Below are 27,352 nucleotides of genomic sequence, written 5' to 3' on the forward strand. Positions count from 1 at the left end.
AAGTCCATGTGACCACTCCTATTTGTTAAGGGAAAGGTTTCCCAAATAAAGAGTAAATTAGACCCAAGGCATATGAACATAACACCCACACACTCTTGCCCATTAAACTTCATAGTGCAAGGAACAAAACAACTTGGTATGTAAAATAAGGTAGACAAGTACCTCGGTGACACTTAAGAAACAGCACCTGAGTCATGCGAAGAGGGAGAAAGGAACAAGAGTACTGGGTGGGCTAAAGAAAGGAAATGCTTGGGAGCTGTAGTTGTTGGAAGAACTTTGAAAGACTTGTCAAACACAAGGAAGATTGTATGAAAAGTAATCTTTTCATACAATTGTTGAGGGATAAAATGCAATTTTTGGAGAGCCTGTTTAATTACAGCTCTGATCTTACAGTAAGCTTAGTGCTCCTGACAAAATACTTACATTTGTGCTCATTTTCACTGGGTTGGCAGCACCAGGCAGCTGTCTCTCCTAAGGGCCATCTAAGAATTTACTTCAGGATACAGGGATGCTTTGCTGAGCGTGCTCAGATGCTTGTTAAATACAGTAACAAAAGGCAGCATTAAAACTGATGACTACCAGAAAAAAAATGAAGAAAAGAGGCCTGCACTGATCCAGGAAAACAGAAATCGGAGACAGAATTTACCTGGGGACTCCATGGAAGAGAATATGAAATTTGGTATTAAAAGTGTCCCCAGCTACTCTGTAGGGATGCTTGCAGACTTGCTTGCTGGAGCTCCAGAAATAGCAAGTACAGTAACATCCTCATCTGCCAGCTTGGTCACCTGATTGAGAGCCCACAGGAAACTTTCCTCAAGGCTCCCCACTCATTCCACCCTCCCAAACTGCCTCTTGAAGGAGGAGAACTTGTGGAAGGCCTCCATAGACCACATTTTCCTCAGCCCTCCTCCCTAATCACAACGTAACAGAGATCCTGAGTCTGGCAGTAGAGAAAGCTCTGGTAATTGTATTGGACATCACATCTGTGGTCTTAACATTTTTCTACTTTTCATTTATTGTCATTCTTTTCCTCCCTGCTAATAGCCAGCCCTCTGCAGTAATCAAGTTACAGCCAACTGAAATTTTTATGTTAAGGGATACTGCAAGCTTAGATAAACATGGAATCAAGTACAGATCTTACTTGTTTTTTCTTTTCCTTTTACTTTCCCTTTTCCATTTCATTTTCCTTTTCCTATTCCTTTTCCATTTTCTTTCTCTTTTTCTTTTTCACTAGGAACAGTTCTTTTCTTGCAGTTCAACGTAGCCAGCCTGTACTCTTGAGCATAATGAATGTAACTTTAAAATGTAGCATAAGCATATCTGAAGAACAAGATAAAAAAAAAAAAAGAACAGATCTGTCCAAGAGAAGGAAAGGCATAAAAACCCCCTTATTTTTAAATGAGACATCAACCTTCCTTGGTTAGGAGTTAGGAGCAGGCCAACAAAATGCTTTGTGAGCAGGAAAAATACATCAGGCAGTGAAGAGGACCTTGGACAAATCCCAGCTTATGAGACAGGTCTCTTTAAAAAGGGGAAAAGCTTAAGGACATGTTTTAGAGCACGTTTAAGACCTGTACTAGGATATGTCTCTGATAGTGGCCAGGTGAGGCTTGTGTTGTGAAATATAAATCAAGCAGAAGGCTCTTGACATCCTAACTCTCTTCTTTTGAAGAATAAATGGAGATAAGACATCTTAGGTTTAGCATATGTGACAACAACTATAGGCATTTTTACTGCTGAAAATTCTATAAAAAGCCTTTATGATCCTATTCACGCTAAGGAGCTTTTTTCAAGGCTGTTTGTAAGAAATTAACCACAGAGTTTCAGTCAACATCTGTGGAGGCTGAGCAGCTGCCGGTAATTTCCAGGTAGTTCTCAATAAGAGTTCCTTCTGTGGGAGCCGATTCCATCTGCAGGAGATCACAAAATAAACCAGCTTCTTTTAAAATGCAACAGAGCAGGAAATGCTGATCTGTTTTCCTCTTTTCATGGAAGTGATATCTCCCAGGAAGTAAAATAGAGTGAAGGCTTCTTGGCAGTGTATTTTCCTGCTCAGTTAAGACTCACCATGATACATAGCCTCAAGAAAACTATTTCAGAAAGTCTTTTAAAAAGTTAATCCAGCCCAGCGCAGAGTTTAGTCACAGAAGGTTGTTTTAATAACACAAACTCAAAACAGGGGGAGTAGAGCTAAAGTTTTCAGCTGCAGCTTTCCAACATGGCACAGTTTGTGCTGCTACTTCCTCCTCGCCCCTCCTCTCAGTGTCGTTGCAGCTTCCTGAATGTCTTTCCATAGGTGACAGTTTCTCCAATTTCTCCTCTTTATGAGAAGTAGCCTTTAACTGTGACACTTTTTTTACCTCCATCCCAGCCTCCTCCCCCATGGAAATTTAGCCTTACCTTTTGATTTTGACCACCATGATGGTATAATCTATGGGGAATGCAGAGAGATAAATGTGATGAACCAGCTGCCTTTTGACTGAAATGGTCACATGAGAACTAGCAATGTGTCAATAAACTGGGCTTCTGAAAAAAAAAAATGGAGCTTCTCCTTGCAATAGAAATAGCAGGTACTGTTGAAGAGTACTACTCTGCTATTCAGAAACACATTCTATATGTAAGGGGAATGTATCATATTCTTTCAAACAGGTCAGAAATGCACAGAATCATCACTGCCATTAGAAAACAAACATGCACGTGGACAGACTGTCTTTTTCATCACTGCCATTAGAAAACAAACATGCATGTGGACAGACTGTCTTTTTCCTAAAAACCACCTATGGTTGCTGTGCATTTAGTTGAAATGTTGTGTCTGTGTTTTTTGAAAAACTGTCTAACCAGGTTTCCCCTTGAGTGAGAGAATCAGTTAAGAACTTAGAGTGCAAAAATAAAATGTCTTTTTGAGGACTTTTCAGTTCTCTTCTGATAAAGTATCTGTAATGCTGAGAAAAGGAATACCTGTAGTTAGCAATTGACCTAGTCAGGTTTTCCAAAACAAAATGAGAATACATACTTATAAATGCAATTCACACAACATGAAGAAGCAGCAGGTACATTTTCTTCTTCTCTAAAAAGTGTAATTCTGGCTTTATTTGGCACCATGTAAGAAAATTTGGTGTATACCATCCTTTTTTGCTCTGGAGTTGTTTCATATAAGATGAAATGAAATTTCTGCTTACAATGTACAAAACAGAAGTTATGATTTCAGTAATTCCTTTCTTCACTCATTGTACTAAATGAATTTGAACATAAGCAATTGGGACATTACAAACTAGTCCAGCATTAGGTGTAGTGAAACTTTGACTATCATTCAGATTCATGGGCGTTCTGTATCTGTTTGTAAGCACCAGAAAAAAAAAAAAAAACAACAAAACTTTTTCTTAAAGCCATGTTGAAGGGTAAGTATGTAATAAGTAAATCTGAGGTGAAGTGGGATGACAGGGTGCTGCTGAAGTCAACAAAGTAAAGATGTGCTCATATAAATAGTCAAGTAAGAACGTTTTCAAGAAGTTACTATCCCTTAATAAGACATAGCAGTTTGAGAGTCTTTTATTAAAAAAGTGATATTAAGGTAAAACATTTTATTTTGCAGCTCAGTAGATTAGAGGCACACATACTTAGTCATATAGTAGGTATCAGTGTAGAGAAACAAACCTCCTAGTGTAGGTAGATGAAGAAGTCTTGTGGTATGAATTTTATTGTTTGTAATTATATGACTGTTTATGCCCTCATAGAAGGATAAAAATCTCTACCATTACGCGAAAAGTAGGGCTGAATATCTAAATTGTGTTATTTTTCCTTTCTATTACTTTAAGAACTTCATTTCTCTTCTCCAGATTCCTACCTGTATGTATTTTAACATAAGATATGCATCCAGGAGCTCATCATGGGAATAAGATTGCACCACTGTAAATATTTGGGAATCATCGTGGCTTACAAAATTCGTATAACCAGTTATTTGAAAACAACATTGAACCAAGCTCTGAACATTTCCCCTGTGTCCCACAGGAAACGGCATCATATTTCTCATCTCACTAATTTCATGTCATGCAGATTCTTCAAACACCCAAAGGCTGGTTTACTAATGTGATGATGAACAGAATAATAAAGTCTTTAATACTGCACCAGTCTAAAGAGATGCCATTCAGCTAACTTTTGCCCACAGGCAAGTTTGTCATTCATAAGGTCTGTGCCACCAGTGAACCTGCCCCAGCAATGCTCTGCTTTCATGGCACAGCAAAGCTTGAGGCACAGATTCAGGGTATAATCTTCAACGCATCCCACTGAAGATCCTATTTGTTGTCAGTATATTATATATTATAGTATGATAACGGTTATGAAAGCACTCTGCACTGTCTTGCTGCCACTGAAAAGGGTTGCTTTTCTCTTCCCTTCGCAGTCTTCTCCCAAACAGTAAAAAAATTCCATGTATAACTACCTGAACAGTAAGCATGTGTGCAGTGTGACAGATTAGATTGCACCTGGGCTTATCTCTGGACTGAAATAGTGGGAGCTGAGCCTTGATGAAACAAAGCCTCTATTCTGTCTTTTGCCACCCATCTCTATTTTACCCTTTTTGAGTGGAGGGTTTGGTATTGAAAGGTGTTGTCTCCCATTACCAGCTCATTGCTGGAGTATTTCACTAAACTATCTCAACTGTTAAAAGCTTACATTTTAATCCCTCATAAATACTGACTAAAATCAATTTGTTGTCAGCCAACAGGTGTAAAATTCACTGTAACTGGTTCCCAGAAACATAGTTAATTCTGAAAAATGTTAGTAGCTTTCAATTGAAAGAGTTAATAATCAAAATTTTAATTTACTCCCACTTTCTCCCCCTGGAAAGTTTTAAGACAGGTTAACCTGTCAAGAGCAGCATTGCTACTGATCTAGCTGAGGCAGAGAAGGAGGTTGTATATCCTTATTATTGCCATAATTGGCATCTGGAATCTCTTCAAAAAATCTGATTTACTTTGTAACAGAGGATTATGGCTGAATATGGAATTCTTTATGGTCTGCAGAGGCTTGTGAAATTCAAATATAAAAACTGTCAGTTAAACATTTCATGAAAAACCTTACCTTATACTAATCCAAAGAAACATGAACAAGTGCTTGAGGGGATGAAAATCCACAGTATGTTTTGGTAGCTAACCACTTACAGAAACATTAACATTCTTGGGCAGGGTTGCTCTGTGTGCTTCTGAAATAACTTAGGAGCCAGCAGGATTCAGTTCTTAGCAGATTTCCAACACATTGAAAAAATAGTCAGTCAGAAGCCTCTAGTATTTATGAATTATTAATGCTGCCTTTCTCAGTGGTTTGTTTGGGGTTTTTTTCCTTACTTTTGCTTTTGTGTGCATGTTCAGTTGAGTAATTCAATAGACTGATAGAGACATGAATAGATATGCTAACTAGAACCAAGGCTAACCTTTACAGTTCATTAAAGCTGTCAGCTTTCAATGAAATATTTTCATTTTTCTTTTTCTAAACTGGAATACAAACATTTGTACAATTGGTGCCAGCAGGGGTACCCCCAGGAACCAGCTTTTAAGATATTTTTATCAATGTAGAAAACAGATTCAAGAAAGGTGTCAGTTTTACAATATTCATTTATAATCCCTGTCATGGGAATGTAGGCATGTTGTGCCAGTAGTTTCTCTCAGTTTTCATTGGAGTCATTGTCATCTAAACAAGGTCTAAATATTTGAATATCTCACACATTGTCTTTCTGTAACAGTAAGATCCAAAGGGTGGGGGAAGCAGAAGAGAAATAAGGGTGGCTAGTTGGGGACCTGAGGTGCTACACTAGCGCATGTATTGGAAGTGGAAGGAGAATTTTTTGCATTTAACTTTACTCCTCTAATAAGTTGTTCCTTTTAAGGATTTTAATGTGTGAGAAAAAGGATCGTGACAATCCAGCAGTGACTGTGTTGCATCCTTAATGGTCATTATTAAATGATAAGTATAAATAGCCATGAAACCCAAGTATTTGAACCTAGAAGCTAAAGAAATCCCAGTATTTTTCCTATTTGTCTGAGTTAGACACCAAAATATGCGAAGTGGAAACAATGGGAGCAAAGGTACAAAGATCACATTCCAACTTCTAGTAAGATGCAACTGAACTCCTCTTTTCTACTTCTTTCCCTTTCTCCTTTTTCATTATATTTCAGTAAGAAGTGTCACCAAACTTCTCTAGAGTTCAACACTATGATTTCTGCATTCCTGTTCAAATGAATGGGTACATTGTAACAAAATTCATAACCTGCTTTGAGGGCTGAAGTCAGTCTGTCCCATGAGGGACTCAGACCTAACCATTTTGATAACGCCTATTCTTTAGGCCCTCTTGAATTGCAATTACAAAGCCTGGGAGGAAGCCTGAATTTTTTGTCATAAACCTAGGCTTCTGGTTAGGTTCCCAAATAGACTGCCTAAAGCAGCTGCAGTTTAGATCTGCTTTACTTGACTTTGGCATAACCAATTTATCTCTGTAAAATGGAGTTTTTAATCACAGTGATAAAGATTTTGTTTGGCTTGTTGGTTTGTTTTTGTTTGGGTTTTTTTTTTTTCAATCAAAATTTATATTATCCTAGCAGGGTAACTATAGCAGAAAACTGATTCACTACTTATAATGAAATAGTCAGATTTTCAAAGTATACCTTACCTAATTTTTATCATAGTTAGGCACAGCAATCACCCTCCTACTGCCAGGTATTGTAAAGGCCTTAGGTATCAGCACATCAGACAAGGACTGAAGTCAAGATCTGAAGCAGTAAGTAAATAAAACAGACAGACCGACAAAGTGCAGGGTAACAGTAAGACTTCCCTGATCCCATTATAGGCTGAATGCACTTTTCGTTTTGCAAATATTTTTATATTGGTTTCTGAGAAAATTATTCAATTTTTTTTTAATACCAGTCTTGGCTATCTTGTAATTTGAAAATTGATAAGTATATTTTACAGAAATAAAAACCCTATAATTACACACTGTGTGTGACACAATGTTCCCATCCTGAAAAAACTTTTTCAATCCATGAACTGTGCTATAGCATGAAAATGTAAAATATATGTACTGTATTACATAGAAAAGAGACGTTAGGAAAGAAAATACCTGTGACACCAAGCATATTAAAGATTCTTCCAAGTCTGAATTATTTTGTATATAAGAAGAAACAGTGGGGCAGAAGATAAGAAATTAAGGCTCTTCTCATACTCAGGTAATAAATTGATGTTGCTCACACTGCTATTAATGACAAAATTACTACTGCAGTGAAATGAAGGTTTATAAATGAAAGTTATGCAATACTCAGCTAGCAACTTTCCCAGCATTATTTGTATCACAAAGACTCCTCTTTCTCAGCACTGTTTGCATTTTATTTATCTGCTGCTTAGGTCAGTTTTGCTCACTAATTTGTTCTTGACCTTTCCTCTAAAACAATGAAGAAATGCTCTTTCCCAGTCGAATATGTAGTTTTGTTAGATGCATGGCATTTGCTTCTGACAACTTGTTTGTGAAGGATTTTCTGACCTTCAGTTTACTGTGGTTAATTGAACCAAGCTGAAAAACCTGGAAAAGATGCCTGTCCTTTATAAGTGATATCCAATGAAAAGTACATCTGTCTGTATGTATGAACAGCCAGCTAGTTCAGCAGCCATATTTTCCTCTCTTTCCACATATTTACTTTACATCAGTATGAACAATTAATTCCAAAATATTAAAACCCAGTGTATTTTGGCTGCAGTTAACACAGGCATTTCTTAGGAACTAAACCTAGGGTAACACCATCCAGGCTTTCTAGAGACATTTAGCTGTTGTATGAGTCTTGTTGGTTTTTCTAATGAGTATGATTTAATCCATGCTCTATGCCACCATAAGGAATATATAAAAATACTTTATATTATTGGATCAGCTAATTGACTTATTATAGTTTCTTGGTAATTACCTTTTAGTGTCACTTAATTTAATTTTTCTTCTTTCATATATAGGAAAAAAAAAATAGAAGCAAACAACGACAACAAAAAAAGCACCAGTATTTTTCTGTAACGCCAACCTAAAGTTTGTTATTGTCATAATAATCTTTACAGCATCTCAGGGTTGTGGCCAATTTTGTCTCTCAACTTTATTTATTATTAATATTTCCAATAAACAAATGACATTTAGCATTGCCCTCTTTCACCCAGAGAGTCACATCAGGCTGAAAAATAACTATTGCTCCTTGAAAGACGAGAGAATCTTCTACAAATCCCTACTCCTTTATGCTCCTGGTAGGAGAGAAGAATGAGGATGGAACTGGATGGACTGACTAAACGTTATCACAGGGTAACTTACTTTTGTGCACAGGTAGAATACAAACTCATTTGAAAGTAAATGTTACCATTATTCTTAACCTTATCAATTCACATTAGAATAGACTAATAGAATTCATAAACTAGAAACGTGGACGAAGAAAGCAAAATTATTTGACCAAAACAACATGCTAGGCAATTGAAAAGCCCAGAACACACTGAACAAGTTTGAAAACAAAATTCCCCATTACAACCCTCTCAAATACATATTTTAAACAGACAATGTGAAATATATTTACAATTCCCATACTGCTTTTCACCATAAAAAATATAAAAGACATTTAGAATCATAGAATCATAGAATAGTTAGGGTTGGAAAGGCCCTTAAGATCATCTAGTTTCAACCCCCTGCCATGGTCAGGACCCAAGGCTATATCTGGCCTTGACCTGGCCTTGAACACTGCGAGGGATGGAGCACTCACAGCCTCCCTGGGCAACCTATTCCAGAGACTCACCACCCTTACAGTAAATAATATCTTCCTTATATCTAGTCTAAACTTCCCCTGTTTAAGTTTTAACCCATTACCCCTTGTCCTGTCACTACAGTCCCTAATGAAGCGCCCCTCTCCAGCATCCTTATAGGCCCCCTTCAGGTACTGGAAGACTTCTATGAGGTCTCCACGCAGCCTTCTCTTCTCCAGGCTGAACAGCCCCAACTTTCTCAGCCTGTCTTCATACGGGAGATGATCCAATCCCCTGATCATCCTCGTGGCCCTTCTCTGGACTTGTTCCAACATTTCCTTTGTAAAATGTGAATGTAACATTATAAATGTTACCTGTAAAATGATAAATTTCCAAAGTCAGAAAGTAAAATTTTTGTTTTTCTGTTAAGCAAAACCAAATACTACGTCATGTCCTCCTTTATAACTTTAGTTTATTAACTACTGTGGTTTTATAATTGATTTACACCAATAACAGGAATGTATGTTTTGGAGAAGGAATAACTCAGATTGCATACATCTTTGTGTTTTACTTATGTGCAAATTTTATTATTTTTATGGTAAAAACCACATATGTCTGCACTTTATTTTCAGGAAAGGGCTCCACACCTACTACGTGACTTGAACTCTTGTCCCTCCAGAAGCCATTCAGAGCTACATGAGTTAGGAAGCAAGATGATTGAGAGTCATAAAATCATAAAAGGAATACAGTTGTAGAGTGTGGCAAAGTCACACAGATATGTCTAGAGTTCAAGTATTTTCCCTCCTGTCCTGCCCCATTTCTGGAATTCTCTAGACCATGTTGCTTCCCAAAGACATAAATTTTAAGGACTGCAGTCACATGAACAATGATTCTAGCAACGCACTCCTTCTCTAACCCAGTGTGGGATAACTTCTTCTGTTCTTTTGGATTTACACAAATCATTATCATAATGCAGAATGACTTTAGACAGGTTTAACAAGATTGAATAATCTCTCTTCTCAATCCTTGCGTGTCTGCTCATGTCTAGGAGTGTGCATCGTTTGTTTTCAATTTTGGTTTCTCACCTCCCAGGGAAACACTGAGCTTTGGGAGTTTGTTCTTCCTCCTAGAAATGTTATTGAAAGGAAATTAAAGAGTTCACCACTGTCATTTGTGACCAGGAACTTGTGTTCAAGCAGAATCATTTGAAATAGAAATTGCTAGTTGAATATGCATAGTTATGAGCAGTATTTTTCAGACCCCACAGTAATCTTCTACAAGTTCCAGATGGGCACACAGTATTGGAACATTATGGCTGTAATACAGAATTGCCAGGTTTGTAAATCATCATAAAAACCTATACATACTTAGTTCTATGATAACATACTGTATTAAAGGACAGGCAATGTATAAATAAATATATTGCACTTAAATTCCATCATAGCTGTAAGACTTCACATAGCAGGCCACAAGAATGAACAAAAATGTTCGATTGCTAGAATACTGTTAGAATTTGAGTTATTAAAGAAATTGCTTATTTACTCCTTTCTCATGTTAACTCTGACCTTCCAGACATTCGTTTCAAATCAAAATGTGTTATTCTGATCAAGTTAACATCAACATTGCTATTAAAAAATCATTACTTTGAAAAAATCTCATCACTAAGATCTCCAATCACATATGCTAAGTACTCCTCTAGTGTGTTAGGCAATATGATTTGTGATCATTCACATCATGTATAACAGTTACACTTTGCAACTGATATGGACGTGGTTGCAACAGACAAGATGGACAAGATTACACGACATACGTGTTCCAGTATCAGTAACTGATTGAAAGTCATATTAGAATGTTATACTTTTTTTTTTTTTTTTCCAAAACCCTACAGATTCATAATCCTTTCCTTAATGAAATTTTCTGCTGCCTGTATTGGACAGTCGTGGAATAGGGAGGAGCATGTGTAGGAACAGACTACCATCTAAGAACATGTAAGGATTATCTGTCCAAAGAGGGATGTATTGGCAAGAAAAGAAAGTTAGTACTTAGTTCTTTAATTAAAAACCTAAATAAAGCTTCTGGACATGGAGACCTAGAGGAAGCCAGGTTGTGCCCTGAAAAATGAAAAGAAAAAAATAAGGCAAACACAAAGTTAGAGGAAAACATCATCAAACAAGCATTATTGCAAGAAATGAGAATCAGTATCATAGCTGAGCCTTTCTAATGAAAAAAGGCAATCTTTGGTAGTCAAGCTAAGATGGCTTTGCCCCGAAAAAGGTTATAGGAACTGGGCTGAGCTCACCTTACATCAACAAAAGTATATTTTTGTGGTGATGTTTTCTTTGGAAGCCAGATAAATTTCAGTCTGAATAATTACTTGCTGTCTTTCTAAAACCTTCAAACCGTAGTTTCAATTCAGTATGTTAGCAATCTTCCTGCCCTGTATCCAGGAGCAGACTAAGCTGGTAAACAGCTGCTCTGTTCCACTCAAACAGTGCTGCATTTCACTCACCTATAAAGTGAATTGCTTAATGTTCTAGATATTTTCCAGAAGAACTTTCAAAAATGCAGGTCAGTCTTTAAAACCCTACATACAAAACAGACTGTTTTAATGACAGTAATACATAAATACAAAGGGTACATACAACTAACAAAAATGTAATCGATGACTGTACAGATCCCTTTTGCAAACAAGGATATTCCACACTGCATATATTAATACATATTATTCCGTTTCTAATTCCTACATGTAAAGGAAAAAAAATTAAAGTTAAATATAAACAACTTAATTAAATTATTATCCTAGTGGATTTATGCATAGATATCTCAGTAAACTAGTAAGTTGTAATAAAATACTGCATAACAAGAACAACAGAACTTATATATATTTCAGTTCTTATATTATCTTTTTCACACTCTTTGCATAGGGCAACAAGAAACTGGATGTGCAGATGTTAATTTAGGTGACAATTACCACAATTCACAATTGCATTAGCACCTATTAAGATTCATTGTTCTGTGGAAATTTTAATAATAGATTTCTGAGTGAATAAAAGCAGAAGATGATTAGGAATAAAATTATTTCTATGCATTCTGACAAGACTGCTGAGCTTAATTATACATTTCTAGGGCGACCTGTTTGGAGTTTACTCCATAATTTTATGTAAATTTTGAATAACTTCATTTTTTCGGGTTAAATGCGAATATGTTATTTCATTGTACAGTTGAGTTGTATGAGTACTAATGGACACATATTGCAATAGATAGAACTGGCATCAGATAAAATTCTAGACCATTTTATAATGACGGACTTTTAATTCTTTGGGGTTTTTTCTGCCACTTTCTTGTTCCCAAACGAGCTGCCAACAATATCAGTCAGTTACTAGCTATCAACTATTTTATCTATATTAAGAGTAAAAAAAACCATTTCAAGGAAAATATTCTTCAAAGTTTTTATTATTATTATTCTTTTTCTTCTCCTTTTCCTCATTTATTCACTGCATGACACAGGCTTAAATCAGCTTATACAGCTTCATGTTATACACTTGCAGTAAGCTGTACAACATAAAAAAGCAAGCATCGAAAAAAGAAAAATGGAATACAGTGAAGACAAATGTGTGGGATCAGTGTTGTGCAAAATCTGCCTATTTAGATTTGCCTAGGTTTCAATGAGCCATGCAGCAGAAATCCTGGGAGAACTGAATGATTCTCTTTTACATTCACGCTGGAAGACAAAACTAAAGCAAACTTAAAGAAACTTGCAGATTATGGATATGAAACCAAACAGATAATGAAGGGAGGAAAAAAGAACAACCCAAGAAACCAAAACAACCAAAACCAAAAACAAAACCACAAACACCAACAGAGAGAAAATACCACAGTTGGCATCTATTTTCTCCAATTCCTTCTGAAATTCTGACCTTATCTTCATATTTTCTTCAATCTCCTCCATATTGAGTTTAAATCTGTTAAAACTGATGACAGATGCCCACTATCCACATCCTGGCAGGAAGATCACACTCACCTTTCACCAGAAGAGTTATGTACATTTTTTTAACAATCAGGTGTGATTCTTGTTTCTACATATCTACTTCATTTTGCTTATCTTGTACAGCTGCTTTCAGAGATGCAGAGGGAAGGCAAAATCCAAAGTAGCAGAGTTGAATTACTCTATTATTATTTGATATTAAGGTGTTCCAGACCAAGTGAAACAGTATTTGCCCAGATATCTGTAACCTGAATTCTTTGTTGAACATTATGAATTAACACAGCAAGCCATTCAGCAACATAAATTTGACTACCATGAACAAACATAAGGGATCTGAGTTATACCTTGACAAAAAGCTACTCAAGTCAAGAAAACAAGACTTTTAAAACTGGACAATGTTAAACTACAGAGACACCATGTGAAGTTTCCCCAGCAGATGCTGCAGAGGAAAGATCAGTCAGCTGTCTTTAGGCCTTTGTGAAGAAAGGTTTGATCAAAGTCAAGAAGGCTGTTGGGAAGTGGCCTTGTGCTGATAGTGATTTCTTTGCAAGGTTTTGTCTTACAAGCTGTAGGCTTCTGATGTTACCCAATTACGTGCTTGTCTTTCTCCTTTTGCTACAAATGAATCCAAGAATCTCACCTGTCCCAGTAGCAAATAGGCAAAAATTGTGGGGTTTTAAGACTTTCTGGGTTAGACTATCTGTTTTACTGGAATTTATCTATATTTATGCAGAAGAGATATGAAGAAGTAAAACTAGTTTGATGAATATTAAGCGTGAATGAATAAGCAAGTGTACAAGTGTAAGTATGATGCCTAATACAGAAATAATCTATTTCCCTTCAGCAAAATAAAAAACAAAACAGCAGTTTAGTCATTGATGGCTGCAACTGCACTGAAAACAGCAAAGTGGTTTTGATTCCCTTAAATTGTTTTTCTTTTTTGCCATGTGACATTTGGTGGATCTGCACTTAAAGTCCAAAGCTAAAATCTAGCATTCTCTAGCAATTAGTTTCAACCCGTTTGCCATTCACATGATCCTAGAGTTCGTCAAGTGCTGAAAAAGGCTAAGATAGGTCATCTTAAAAATGAAAAATGAAAAAGATAAATGACAAAGAATTTTCTGTGTTCACTCCAATTATTGTTCGAATAATATTTGATGTAATAAGATATGATACTAGTTAAAGGAGAATATTGTTCATATATGATGTCTCTTTCATCATATATGATGAAATTATTTCAGTGGAAATAATTTCAATTCAATCACTGAATTCCAAAGAATTTTCAAATTACCTCAGTGCCAGGGAAGGTCATGGAGCAATCATCCTGAGTGGAATCGCATAGCACATGAGGGAAAATGGGGGAATCAGGCTCAATCAGCATGGGTTCATGAAGGGCAGGTCCTGCTTGACCAACCTGATCTTCTTCTGTGACAAGGTGACCTGCCTGGTTGATGAAGGAAAGGATCTAGCTGTTGCCTATTTGGACTTTAGTAAAGCATTTGACACTGTCTCCCACAGTGTTCTCCTGAAGAAACTTCATAGGTGTGCTCTTCACTGGGTTGGAAACTGGCTGGATGGCCGAGCCCAGAGGCTGTTGGTGAATGTGACACATTTCATTGGCAACCGGTCACCAGTGGTCAGGGCTCAGTATTATGGCAGCGTTGTTTAACATCTTTATTGATGATCTGGATGAGGGAATGGAGTGCACCCTCAGTAAATCTGCAGATGACACCAAGTTTGTCAAAAGTGTTCATCTGCTGGAGGGTAGGGAGGCTCTACAGAGCGATCTGGACAGGCTGATTGATGGGCTGTAGCGTATGAGGATCAATAAGGCAAAGTGCTTGGTCCTGCACTTGGGTTATAACAACCCCATGCAAAGCTACAGGCTTGGGGAAGAGTAGCTGGAAGGCTGCTCGGAGAAAAAGGACCTGGGAGTGCTGACTGACAGATGAACATGAGCAGCTTGTGTCCAGGCAGACAAGAAGTCCAATGGGATCCCAGCCTGTATCAGCAATAATGTGGTCAGCATGGCCCAGTGATCATCCCCTTGTACTGGGTACTGGTGAGGCCACACCTCAAATACTGTGCTCAGTTCTGGGCCCCTCACTACAAGAGAGACATTGAGCTGCTGGAACGAGTCCAGAGAGGGACAGCAAAGCTGGTGAAGGGTCTGGAGCTCACGTTCTGTGCGGAATGGCTGAAGGAACTGGGGGGTGTTTAGTCTGGAGAAGAGAAGTCTCAGGGGGGAACTTATTGCTCTTTACAACTACCTTAAAGGAGGATGGAGCCAGGAGGTAGCTGGTCTCTTTCCAAGAAAAAGGTAATAGGACAGCAGGAAATGGCCTCAAGTTGCAGAGGGGAGGTTTAGACTGGATGTTGGGAAAAATGTCATCACACAAAGCATAGTTATGTATTGGATCAGGCTTTCCAGGGAAGTGGTGGAATCACATTCCTTGGAAGTGTTCAAAAACTGTGTATGACGCCTTTAGTAATATGGTTTAGTGGTGGACTTGGCAGTCCTGGGATGATGGTTGGACTTGATGATCTTAAGGGTCTTTTCAAATCTAGTTGATTCTATGATTGTGTGTTTAATGATATCACAATGGTTCCATGCCAAGAATTTCTAGCTAAACTTCCTGCCTCTACTGCTTACTGGTATCCACATCTAGCTATCCCCGTTCTTCAATTCTGTCTCTACTATACTCCATAGAGTACTTTATTCTAAGTATTAAAGTGTGTTTACTAGCTCTGATGATTTTTACAGATAATTTGATTCTGCATTTGGCTACAAAAAAACAGCTTTAATGGCATGGCAGTTATCATGGATCTTAAAGAAAGATCAATTGGTGGTGAAACTGTTGGTGGTGCTGTTCAAATGTAAAAGCTCCTTTCTTGACCAATAGGCAGATGATTGATCAGTTTGAATGGAAACACGAGGACACATATCAAAAGAAGCTAATATTCCTAGGACTTCAAATACCACAAATAACATTTTAAATTATATCACAAACACTCCTTCAAAGTAAGGAAAAGAAAATAAAATCCAAATAAAATAGCCTGAGTCACTCATCACAAGCCTGCTAAGCAGTGACTTTTATTTGGCTTTTATTTGGCTTGGACTCCAGTTCAATGTGTTGAGAGAAACTGATGCCAATCATTTAATTTCTGGTTGCATTTTGTTTGGCCTTCAGGCAGATTCATCAAAGAGACCCCTAAGATTTTCTAATCCATACCTCTTCCTGGTCATAGAATCAATATACTGGTGGTGTTCCGTGAGAGAATTTTTTAATCTGTTTAAGAAAATTCAGCAAAACTTCACAACTTCTCCAGCATACAGACTGTTTTTTTAGGCATCCAACCTGATTCTTCCTTACTTCAACGCCAGCCAGCCATCTCCTACTCTTGTCCTTCATGCACAGGTAGAATAGGCTATTCATATCTCCAGGCAACTTGTTCCAGTGTCTGATCACCCCCACAGTAAAATAAATAAATAAATAAAAATTCTATGTTTACATGAAATTTCTTCCATTAAACTTGTGCCTCTTGTGTCCTGCCACTGTGTACCACTGAGAAAATCCTTGCTCCACTTTCTTTAAACCCCCTATGAGGTATTTAAGCACTCTATTAAGATCCCCAATGAGCCTCTTCTTTTACAGGCTGAAGAGACCAAGCCCTCTTGACTTCTTTAACATGTCAAATCCCCCAAATCCTTTGTCTTCACGACCATTTGCCCTTCGATGTCCATATTTTTCTTGTACTGGGGAGCTAAGACATGGATACAGATTGGTCTCACCAGTGCTGAGCAGAAAGGAGGGCTCATCTCCCTCAACCTGCTGGTGAGGCGTATCCTACTGGAGTCCAGGAGGCTATTGGCCTTCTTTGTCACAAGGAGGCATTGCTGGCTTACAGGCCACTTGTTGTCCATCAAGATCCCAGTCTTTCTCTGCGAGCCCTTACCATCCAATTGGCCCCAAGCTTGTATTAGTGCTAAGGCTTATTTCTCCATGGGGCAGGACTTTACATTTTCCCTTGATCATCTTCATGAGCTTATTGTCAGGTGAATTTCACACTTGTTGAGAACCCTGTGGATGGCAGCACAAACATCTGGTGTATCAGCCTGTCCTTATAGCTTTTTGTCATCTTCAGACTTTCTGAAGAAGCACTCTGCATCAGCATCGAGTTCATTAGTGAAGATAAACAGTACTGGACTCAATATTGACATGTGGGGCATACCACTAGTGCCTGACTTCTAGCTGGACTTTGGGCCACAGACCACAGTCCTTTGAGCACCACAGTGAATTCAGTTTTCAGTGTACCTCACTGTGCACTTATCTAGTCAATACTTCACCAGATTGTTACGGAAGACAGAGTTGAAAGCTTTTATTTCAACTTGTGATGAGTTATAACCCCTAACCTTTCTTCTGTTTAATAATTGCACTCTCCAACTTCTCCTATCTTGCTGTGTACAGTGATCATTCCTGGAATGTACATTGATCATTCCTTCCCCTTGATTTGCACCTTATATTTTTTAGCTCTTCTTCCACACTGACAGAGATGTATTGGTCTCAGGTCATGCTTTCCCAGCAAATTTTTGCATCTCCTTTCACTAGTGTCATCTAAGCCATGTTTACTCAACTGTTTTTATTAAAATGTGATGTAATATGTCCAAAGTTTCACCATCCCTTTTTTTACCTGTATTTAAGAGCAAATCTTTCTAGGTTTGATTGCTACTTTCTCCCAATAGACAGAATCAAAGGCTAGCAGCTCTGTTTCTCTGTAGGATGGTCTAAAAAAGGGAGTCAAACTCATTTGGGTAAGACAGCTAAATCACATCTTTAAAGACAAGCAAAAAAGTAGGTCAGGGAAAAGGAAAGTGGGTACAATATTACACAGTAGAGGTGAATACTAATTGTGGAATGACAATAAGTATAGTTAGAAACTCAGCTTTTTTTATAAAGCCTTATCTCATAATACATTTCTTACACACCTGATAACATGTTGGCAAGATGCAACATAAACAGGACTTAAATGAGGCAGAAAAATCACAGGACAAGCTTACCCTTCAGCTGCAATGTTAAAAATAAATAAATAAATTGAGTACCCTCAGAAATATTCAGATGCATTATAATAAAACCACTACTCCTAAGTTCTGTAAATCAAATTAATATAGCTGCACATGCTGTCATTGCTGTCGTTCTGAGCCTGTCAGCATTTCTGCTTCTTCTGCACAGTCTGGATGTGCCATATCCTCAGAGCTGAAATGTGATACACAGATAGCCAGCCAGGGCATTCTTTTCTTTTTAAAAGTCCAGTGGATTTGTTATAATGGATTTACCCAGGGGAAGGCTCTTTTCATAGTCCAGTACAATGAAAGAGTTAGAAACTGTTCATCATAGATTCATGTTAGGAATAAACATACTGCAGGTAAAACACTGCGAAGAAAGAGTGACAGAGGTTTTCAGTGACACAAAGTTAAGTGTATTCCTGTGAACGCCTGTCTCTGTACCACTTTTGTCTAGGCTACATACAAGAGATGAGGTCTAGAGACAGTGTGAAGGACCTTCTGCGAGTCTGTGATCATACAGGTTCATCTACCATATACCTGAACTCGGCAGAGTCACAGATTAGGCCAAATTCAAACAATTTCACAGAGAATAAGGAAGAAAGGAAGAAAAGTCTATTTTTTTCACTGTCTTGAAGTAAAAAAAAAAAAAAGGACGCCAAAACCAAACCTTGAACTTCTTGGTTTATTCATATTATTCCTGTAATATTTACAACAACACAGCCCCAAACACAGATTCATGAAAAGGGCTGCGGAATTGTTTATGATGATGCCACTTGTTGTAGAGGAACAATGTTGTAAATGTACTTCAGTAGATTCAGAACCAAATAACTGCAGCACAACTGTGTTGTGGCACTGTGGAAATTTTACCAAAACTGAACCTTCAGTGATTTAAGGCAGTTGGGTAAGTGGGCTTCCTCTCATGTCTAAATGGATTGTATAAACATTCACATTTCTGAGTAAAGACCATTGCACCTGTGATGGAAGGCAGGCTTTCGTTAATTTTGTAAAAGGTCCTTCTAAAATCCTTGTTTTGTAACTGTTTTTCAGACTACATCTGACCAAAACTTTTGACTCTGACAAATAACATTTCACAGGCAGTTAGGTTGCAAAGTAAAGCAAACAAAATTCTAGTATTACAGTACATATTTAAGTAGCCAATTCGTCTGAAATGCAACTATACATAGAAACTAATGTTTGCCAAATGTAATGCACATACATCTGAGAGGGCATGCAGGAATAATGAGCAGAGGAGATCAAAGCAGAACACTCTATCTTCTATCAACTCGGCTTGCATTAACAGGCTAAGATGTCTCTAAGATGGAAAGAAGACCCTCCCAACAATAAGTGCAAAGCATGCAGTACTGTCCACTTCACTTTACAAAGAGCCTTAATCATCAGCCCTCAAACACAAATTATCGAATTTATTTCACCAACACTTAACACAAATATTATGGTCTCACATTATTAGTCCTAACTACTCAGCTGTTCAAAGAATAATAGTGAAAAGGGCAGCATTACGTTGTCACTTGTGGAAAAACTTCAATGGACAGGCTGTAGAGAAGAATGGGGAGATACAAATTATACTGACCATAGCCTGAGTGATGTACAGTGGACTACCAGGGTGTAAAGGAAGAACAGTTTAACTTTTCACAAGCTTGAAGAGGCTAGAAATAAGTTTTCAAACCTTAGGAAACAGTAAGGATATATTTGAGCTAACATTTCCTACTGGGGGAGGACTGCACATCACCATCAGGTTTGGCATTGCAGCATGCCCTACTTGGCATAGCCTTATAGCTAGCAGATCCTTGTACGCAAGACAATATTTCAGGGACATATATTTACACGAGTTTCTTTGTGGGAGATGATTCACCTCCTGGTCCTTGAAGCAGAGCAACTAATACAGTTTAATGAAAACTGCAGAAGCACTGTTTAGCAGCTTGGGGATTCTGTTCTTAGGGAGTGTGGGCAGCACTGACTGAACTGCTAGTTCTCTGTGGCACAGGACTGCCCAGCTTTTTGGCAGGGAACTGGTGGTGTTTGCACTTTAGTCTAATTTACATTCCCTGGCAGCTGGGCCTTGGAAGAGCCCAAGAAAACATTATCTATTGACCTTGCTCACACTGGTGCTCAGGGTACACAACCTGAAGAAAAAAAGCTCTAAGCTGGACATAAAAAGCTCTGCATAAAAAGCCAAGGGACCAGACTCTGCGTCACACTTCCATAGTGTCATTTAAACTTTTCCTTAAGAAAGAATTCCTGGGAGAAATGAGTGAAATGTCTATTCTAACTGTTTGTAATCTTCATATTACTCCAGAGCCTGAACAGATCACTTTTTGTCCCTTTCCCATACCATCTTCTTCACAGACTAGTGAAAGAGAAAGGGCTATTCTGTGCATGAATCAGGGGAGTATCCCACACCTCCTTTTCTCTGCCCCAGCATGCACAAACACTGGCCAATATAAAATGTTAAAATGAAAAAATAATCCCTATGTATGACAACATTTCCTTACCAGTTGTCAGGGTGCTCACAGGCCTTAGCATTGCCTTCAGATCAGGAAATGGATGGAAAAGCCCAGGCTGACAGAAGATGCTGGAGAAGGCAGCTTTTGCTGTAAATGGTATGAGTTGGCAGAAGCAGTTGATCACTGCTCCAGCAATGGGAGAAGGGGGGAAGTAGCATATCAGATTTCCTTCCACAGGCTCTTTAATCAACAGACGTGTCCTTGTGTTGTCAACCAGCAGTAAACATCTACTTTCTCTGCTTCATAAGGGGCCTTATTATGTTAAATTAATTTAAGCAAAGGAGCAGAGGTTTTTGTTTGTTTTGTTTTGAAGAACAATGCTAAACAAAGCAAAACACAAAAGCGAGAGAGAGAGATGAGATTTGCTGCAAGCACTCCAAGCAGTGCAAAACACAGCAAGAATACCAACAAAGCCTCACTCAGGTTGCACTGCCTGCATTTGATGACAGACAAGATTTCTGAAGCCAGTTCAATGAGGATGTGAAAAGGATGTTTTAAGATCCACCTATTTCAAACAGTGCTATCTTTTGTCTGTCTAAGGATTATGTTACTTTAATCTGCACCTCATACAGATAAAAAATAGCAAATTCATCATCTTCATACAGGACTGGTGTACGTGTGTGTGTTTTCTATGAGGAAATCTGATTGGGGTTAGGCTCAGAATTCACTGGTAAAAAATAAATAAATTATGTAAATAAATAAAATCTGATGTTGTTGCTTTTTTCTGGGAAATTAATTTCACAGAGGCAGAATGTAAATTGTCATCTACACAAATGCGGGGAGGGGAAGGAAAGAAAAATATTTCACAAAAGAGGAAAAGCAGAAATAGAAAACAATTACTAGATTTCATCAGTATGCCTCTACAATTGCCTGACCTCACTTCTGTTGTGCATCTCTTCCCCGTATTACATCTTGTATTTTTATTATCAATATGTTATACACAAAATATTACATGCAGTATAATTCAAGCATCTAAACGTGTTCTTGGTTAGGATGACTGTGTCTATTGAGACTCCTAGATTACTTCTATTAGGGGGTGAATGTCATGCTATTTGTCATCCAAAAGGTAATATTCTCTAGATTTATATTAAGGTGTCATATTTTATGATAACCTCTGTATTATGTTGATCTGGGTATTTTTCATGAACCCATTCATCAGACAGGTATCTCCAGTGGTAACTGCAGCCTTGCAAAATTCTGCTTGCTTTCAGGGTGAATAAAATATTTTTTTCAGCTTCATCAGTGATACCAAAAGAACATTTGAGTCCCTGTGAACGTGCTAGTGAAATTCCAGAACAAGCTTTGCACACATTAAGAAGCATATATGTGGGAGTTAATTTATTGCTCTTAGAAAATGCTGTATCAGAAGGGAATCAAATTCAGCCTTGACTAAATCATAGAATCATAGAATAGTTAGGGTTGGAAAGGACTTCAAGATCATCTAGTTCCAACCCCCCTGCCATGGGCAGGGACACCTCACACTAAACCATCCCACACAAGGCCTCATCCAACCTGGCCTTGAACACCGCCAGGGAAGGATATAAGATGTTATTATCGGACAGCAGTCTCGTAACAATCAATCTCTAACTGGCCCAGAATTCAACTCCAACACAGGCAAACAGTTGAGAGGTGCAGTGTCTGGGATTTTTGATGCAATTCAGTGTCATACATTTGTACATGAATGAATGGGCAACAGTGTGAAAAGGATGACCAGGTTTGAATTAACTGCAAATTCTGCTTTATACCTGGTATAGCACAAGGAGGAGACCCACTGAAAAAGCAGAGTTTGCATATCCTAATTAATAAGCATTACAACATTTTGCAAGATGTCATATATTGTTTAGAAATTGTACCAAAGCACCACAGCATAAGGGTCAGGGACTGGCTTCAAGGATGGCATACTCAATGATAATTAACTTTTCTGATTTGTCTTAGGTTTCAAAGCAACTTGTGATCCTAATTGAAATTAAATTGAGGGAGGTGGAGAGAGATGGCTCTTGCCAAACTATAAACTGCAATAAAAAGCAGCAGATTTAGCCGTGCGCGCTAATTTCTTCTTGTGGAGCACTCTGAGGAGCTGATACAGACACTAAATCAAATCCGCATCTTTATCTGGCTAGGTGAGGCCTCAGCACTCCAGTCAAGAAGCAAAACAGATGCAGATCCTTTTGGCAACAGCATGCATTTCCTGTGGATAAAGGGAGCAATTTTCTATTCCCTCTGGTGCTGCTCTGTGTTAGCATTCAGTGAGCCTAACAAAAAATCCCAGCTGCTCTCACCTCAGAGGAAGAAAACACAAACAACTCTAAACAAATCAATCTAACATTTCCCACAGCTTTTAATGTGGAGCACAGTCAATTCTTTTCTGCCTCCTTCCCTTTTTTACATAATAAAAATCTACTGTTCCCATCATCCCCAATATGTTGGAAGCCAGCAAGTGTAAATGCAGCCATTCGTATAATTTGAATGATAATCGAAAATAAGCAGAAAAGGAGGATAAATTTATCAAACCTGTGAGAATATTCTAGGAAAAAAGGAATTTCCTGAGGTAACTGTCCTTGACCTGGCTCTTTAATCGAGTGAAATTTCATCACTTTATCTAATATCATGCTTCATGCTTCAGGCTCCCAGCAATTCTATTTTAGTGTGGTCTAATGGGCAGCTGACACATCCACTCAGCACCAGACTGCATAATATGTGCTGACACACTGTGTGGTGAGCACCCTATTGAGAGCTGTTTATTTGTGCCTAGCAAGTAAAAATTTCATCCGGTAAAGTCTCTTCATAACAGTTTTAGTCTCAGTTTTCAGGGCCTCCTCAGACTCCCAAGTTTCAAGAGGTGCAGAAGCACTTGATCAGAAGCACTTGCAGGGAAATTCAGTCGCTTATTTGGGTGGCTGTACATTATCTGACTTTAGGTGAGAGGTTGTGAAAACACTGGTTATGGTTGTCTGAAACCTGAATCTAGATAGTGTAATGAAGAGCGTCATTCTAACTGCTTTGGAGCCAGCTCTTCTCAGAACCCCTGATTCAATTTGATATTCTGAGGTTAATACACTGTGTTGGGATTGAAAATAGGAATGCACAAGAAAAGCTTTTATATTTATTCAGTTCAGTAAGCATGGCAAACTCATGAACAGCTATTTGTACACTGTAGCATGGTGGGACTTACTTTGATGTTCTGATTTATGCTTGCTATTTTTCCTGCAGTATTACTTTAGAGAAGAAATGGACTAAAAAAAAAAAAAAAAAAAAAAAAGCAGACATGGTTCTCAACATAATATTATAGTAAAGGACATTTTCACAAACAAAACATTACAAGAAAAGAAAGGAGTTATACAGTCACAGACATTCTGCCTTCTCAACTGTAAAAATCAAATTCACCATACAGAGACTAAGGGACATATTTTCTATACACATACGAAGAGCTAACATACTAAGTTTCTTTTAAGCTACAGAGGTAGTCTGTAAAGGAAGAGACACGTACACACAGATAAGGCACATGGACAATAAAGGGGGTGATTGGTGGCAGTCAAGGTGGCTTCACTGAAGGCAAATTGTGCCTGACAAATTCAGTGTCTGTCTACAATGGGGCCACAGCATTGGTGGATGAGGAAAGAATGACTGACATCATCTACCTGAACCTGTGCAAGACATTTGACACTTTCCTGCATGATATCCTTGTCTCTAAATTGAAAAGGCATGGATCTGATGGATAGAAAACTTAATGGACATGGAATTGGCTGTGGTCACACTCTGAGAGTTGTCAACAGCTTTATGTCCAAGTGGACACCAGTGACAAGCAGCTTGCCTCAGGGCTTGGTATTGGGACTAGCGTGGTTCAACATTTTTGTCGGCGACATGGACAGTAAGATGGAGTGCAGCCTCAGCAACTTTGCTGATGACCTCAAGCTGTGTGGTGTAGCTGACACACTGGAGAGAAGGAATGCCATCCAGAAGGACCTGGACATGCCTGAGAGGTGGGCCTGTGCAAACCTCATGAAGTTCAACAAGACCAAGTGCAAGGTCCTGTACCTGGTCAGGGCAGGAACAAGTACATATATACACTGGGCAGAGACCAGATTCAGAGCAGCCCTGAAGAGAAGGACTTGAAAGTGCTGGTGGATGAGAAGCACAACGTGAGCTGGCGGGGTGCACTTGCAGCCCAGAAACCAACTGTGTCCTGGGCTGAATAAAAATAAGAGTGACCAGCAGGTCAAAGGAGGTGATCCTGCCCCTATACTCTAATTTCATGACACCCCACCTGCAGTAATTTGTCCAGCTTGTTGGCCCCAGCACAAGAGGGACGTGAATGTGTTTGAGTCAGTCCAGAGGGTCACAAAGATGCTCCGAGGGCTGGAGCATGTCTCCTATGGAGACAGCTGAAAGAGCTGGGCTTTATCAGCCTGGCGAAGAGAAGGTTCAGGGAGGCCTCAGAGCAGCTTTCCAGTACCTAAAGGGGGCCTACATGAAAGTTGGATAGCGGCTGCTTTATGAGGGCAGGTAGTGATGAGACGAGTAAATAGTTCTAAACTGAAAGAGGGTAGATTAGGCATTAGGAAGTTCTTTATTATGAGGCCAGTGAAGCACTGGCACAGATTATCCAGAGGAGTTGAAGATGCCCCATTCCTGGAAGTGTTCAAGGCCAGGTTGGATGGGGCTTTGAATGATCTAGTCTAGTTAAAGCTTTTCCCTGACTGTGGCAGGGAAAGCTGGAACTATGTGATCTTTAAAGTCCCTTCCAACACAAACCAGTCTATGATTCTATGATAATGTAATAATAGTGACTTAAATAGAATTGATTAAAACCTATGCATTATCAACTCATCAAAATTGAGAGGTATACCCAATTATATCTAGACACACAACTACTAAGCACCTTAGTACTTGGAGTGGAAACAATATTTATTTTGGAAACACAGGAAAATTATTCCATGATTCTAGGAAAAGCATTTATGATCTATCTAATCTTACTGTATATTACATAATACATGCATTTGCTACAAGGAAGTAAGTGACATGCCCACACAATCAATGTACATGTATTATCCACAACTGTATCTTGCAGGAAGTGTACTTTGACCTTGACAGGGTTACAAAAGTAACCTTGGTTTTTTCAGTCTGTACTTCAGAATATTCCAAGTCAGAGCTTTTAATAATTGGCTAGAACACCTATGGGAGACATTACTGTGGGGATCTGTTACAGACCGCCTGATCAAGAGGAATCTGCAGATGAAGCACTCTACAGACAGATAGGAAAAGCCTCACGCTCACAGGCCCTTGTTCTCATGGGGGACTTCAACCACCCTGATATCCGCTGGAGTGACCGTACGGCCTGGCACAAGCAATCCAGGAGGTTCCTCGATTGTGTGGAAGACAACTTCCTTCTGCAAGTAATAGAGGAGCCAACAAGGAGAGGTGCCATGCTTGACCTTGTGCTCACCAACAGAGAAGGGCTGGTTGGAAATGTGATGCTCCAGGGCAGCCTTGGATGCAGCGATCATGAGATAATTGAATTTGAGATCCCCAGGACAGTGAGAAGAGCGTGCAGCAAGCTCACTGCCCTGGACTTCAAAAGAGCAGACTTTGGCCTCTTCAGGAGCCTGCTTAGTAAGGTTCCATGGGATATAGCCCTAGAGGGCAGGGGGTCCCAAGACTGTTGGTTGATATTCAAGGATCACCTGCTACAAGCTCAGGAGTGCTGCATCCCAACTAGAAGGAAGTGCAGCAGGAGGGCCAGGAGACCTCCTTGGATGGATAAGGAGCTGCGGAGGAAAATTCAAGGGAAAAAAGAGGCTTATAAAAGGTGGAAGCAAGGACAGGCGGCCTGGGATGAATACAGGGATGTTGTCCGTGAAGCTAGGGACCAGGTTAAGAAGACTAAGGCCCAGTTAGAATTAAACTTGTCTAGGGATGTGAAAGATAACAGGAAGGGATTCTATAGGTATGTAGTGAATAAAAAACAGACTAGGGACAACATAGACCCCCTCTGGAAGCTATCACGAGAACTGGCTACCCTGGATTTGGAGAAGGCTGAGGTTCTGAATGACTTCTTTGCCTCAGTCTTCACCAGCAAGTGCTCTGACCACACCACCCAAGTCTTGGAAGGCAGATGCAGGGGCTCTGAGAATGAAGACCTTGGGCCCACTGTAGGAGAGAATATGGTTCGAGACCATCTTAAAAACCTAAACATGCACAAGTCCATGGGGCCTGATGAAATCCATTCCACTGGTCCTGAAGGAGCTGGCGAATGAAGTTGCTAAGCCACTGACCATCATATTCGAAAAATCATGGCAGTCAGGTGAAGTTCCCAGTGACTGGAAAAAGGGAATTATATCCACGTTTTCAAGGAGGGGAAAATGGAAGACCCAGGGAATTACAGACCAGTCAGTCTCACCTCTGTGCCTGGCAAAAACCTTGTAGCACATTCTCTTGGAAAGCATGCTAAGGCACATGAAAAACAACAACGTGGTTGGTGACAGCCAGCATGGCTTCACTAAGGGGAAATCCTGCCTGACCAGTTTAGTGGCCTTCTATGATGGGGCTACAGAAGTGATGGACAGGGGTAGAGCCGCCGATGTCATCTACCTGGACTGTATGTGACACTGTCCCTCATGACATCCTTGTCTCTAAATTGGAGAGACATCAATTTGATGGATGGACCACTCAGCGGATAAAGAACTGTCTGGATGACCGCACGCAAAGAGTTGTGGTCAATGGCTCAGTGTCCAGCTGGAGACCAGTAACGAGTGGTGTCCCTCAGGGATCGGTGTTGGGACCAGTCTTGTTCAACATCTTTGTCGGTGACATGGACAGTGGGATTGAGTGCGCCCTCAGTAAGTTTGCTGATGACACCAAGCTGTGTGGTTCGGTTGATGCGCTGGAGGGAAGGGATGCCATCCAGAGGGACCTTGACACGCTTGTGCGAGGGGCTGATGCCAACCTGATGAAGTTCAACCACGCCGAGTTCAAGGTCCTACACCTGGGTCAGAGCAATCCCAGGCACAGCTACAGGTTGGGCAGAGAAGAGATTCA

The sequence above is a fragment of the Lathamus discolor genome, chromosome Z (assembly GCF_037157495.1).
Source record: "Lathamus discolor isolate bLatDis1 chromosome Z, bLatDis1.hap1, whole genome shotgun sequence".
NCBI classification, from domain to species: Eukaryota; Metazoa; Chordata; class Aves; order Psittaciformes; family Psittacidae; genus Lathamus; species Lathamus discolor.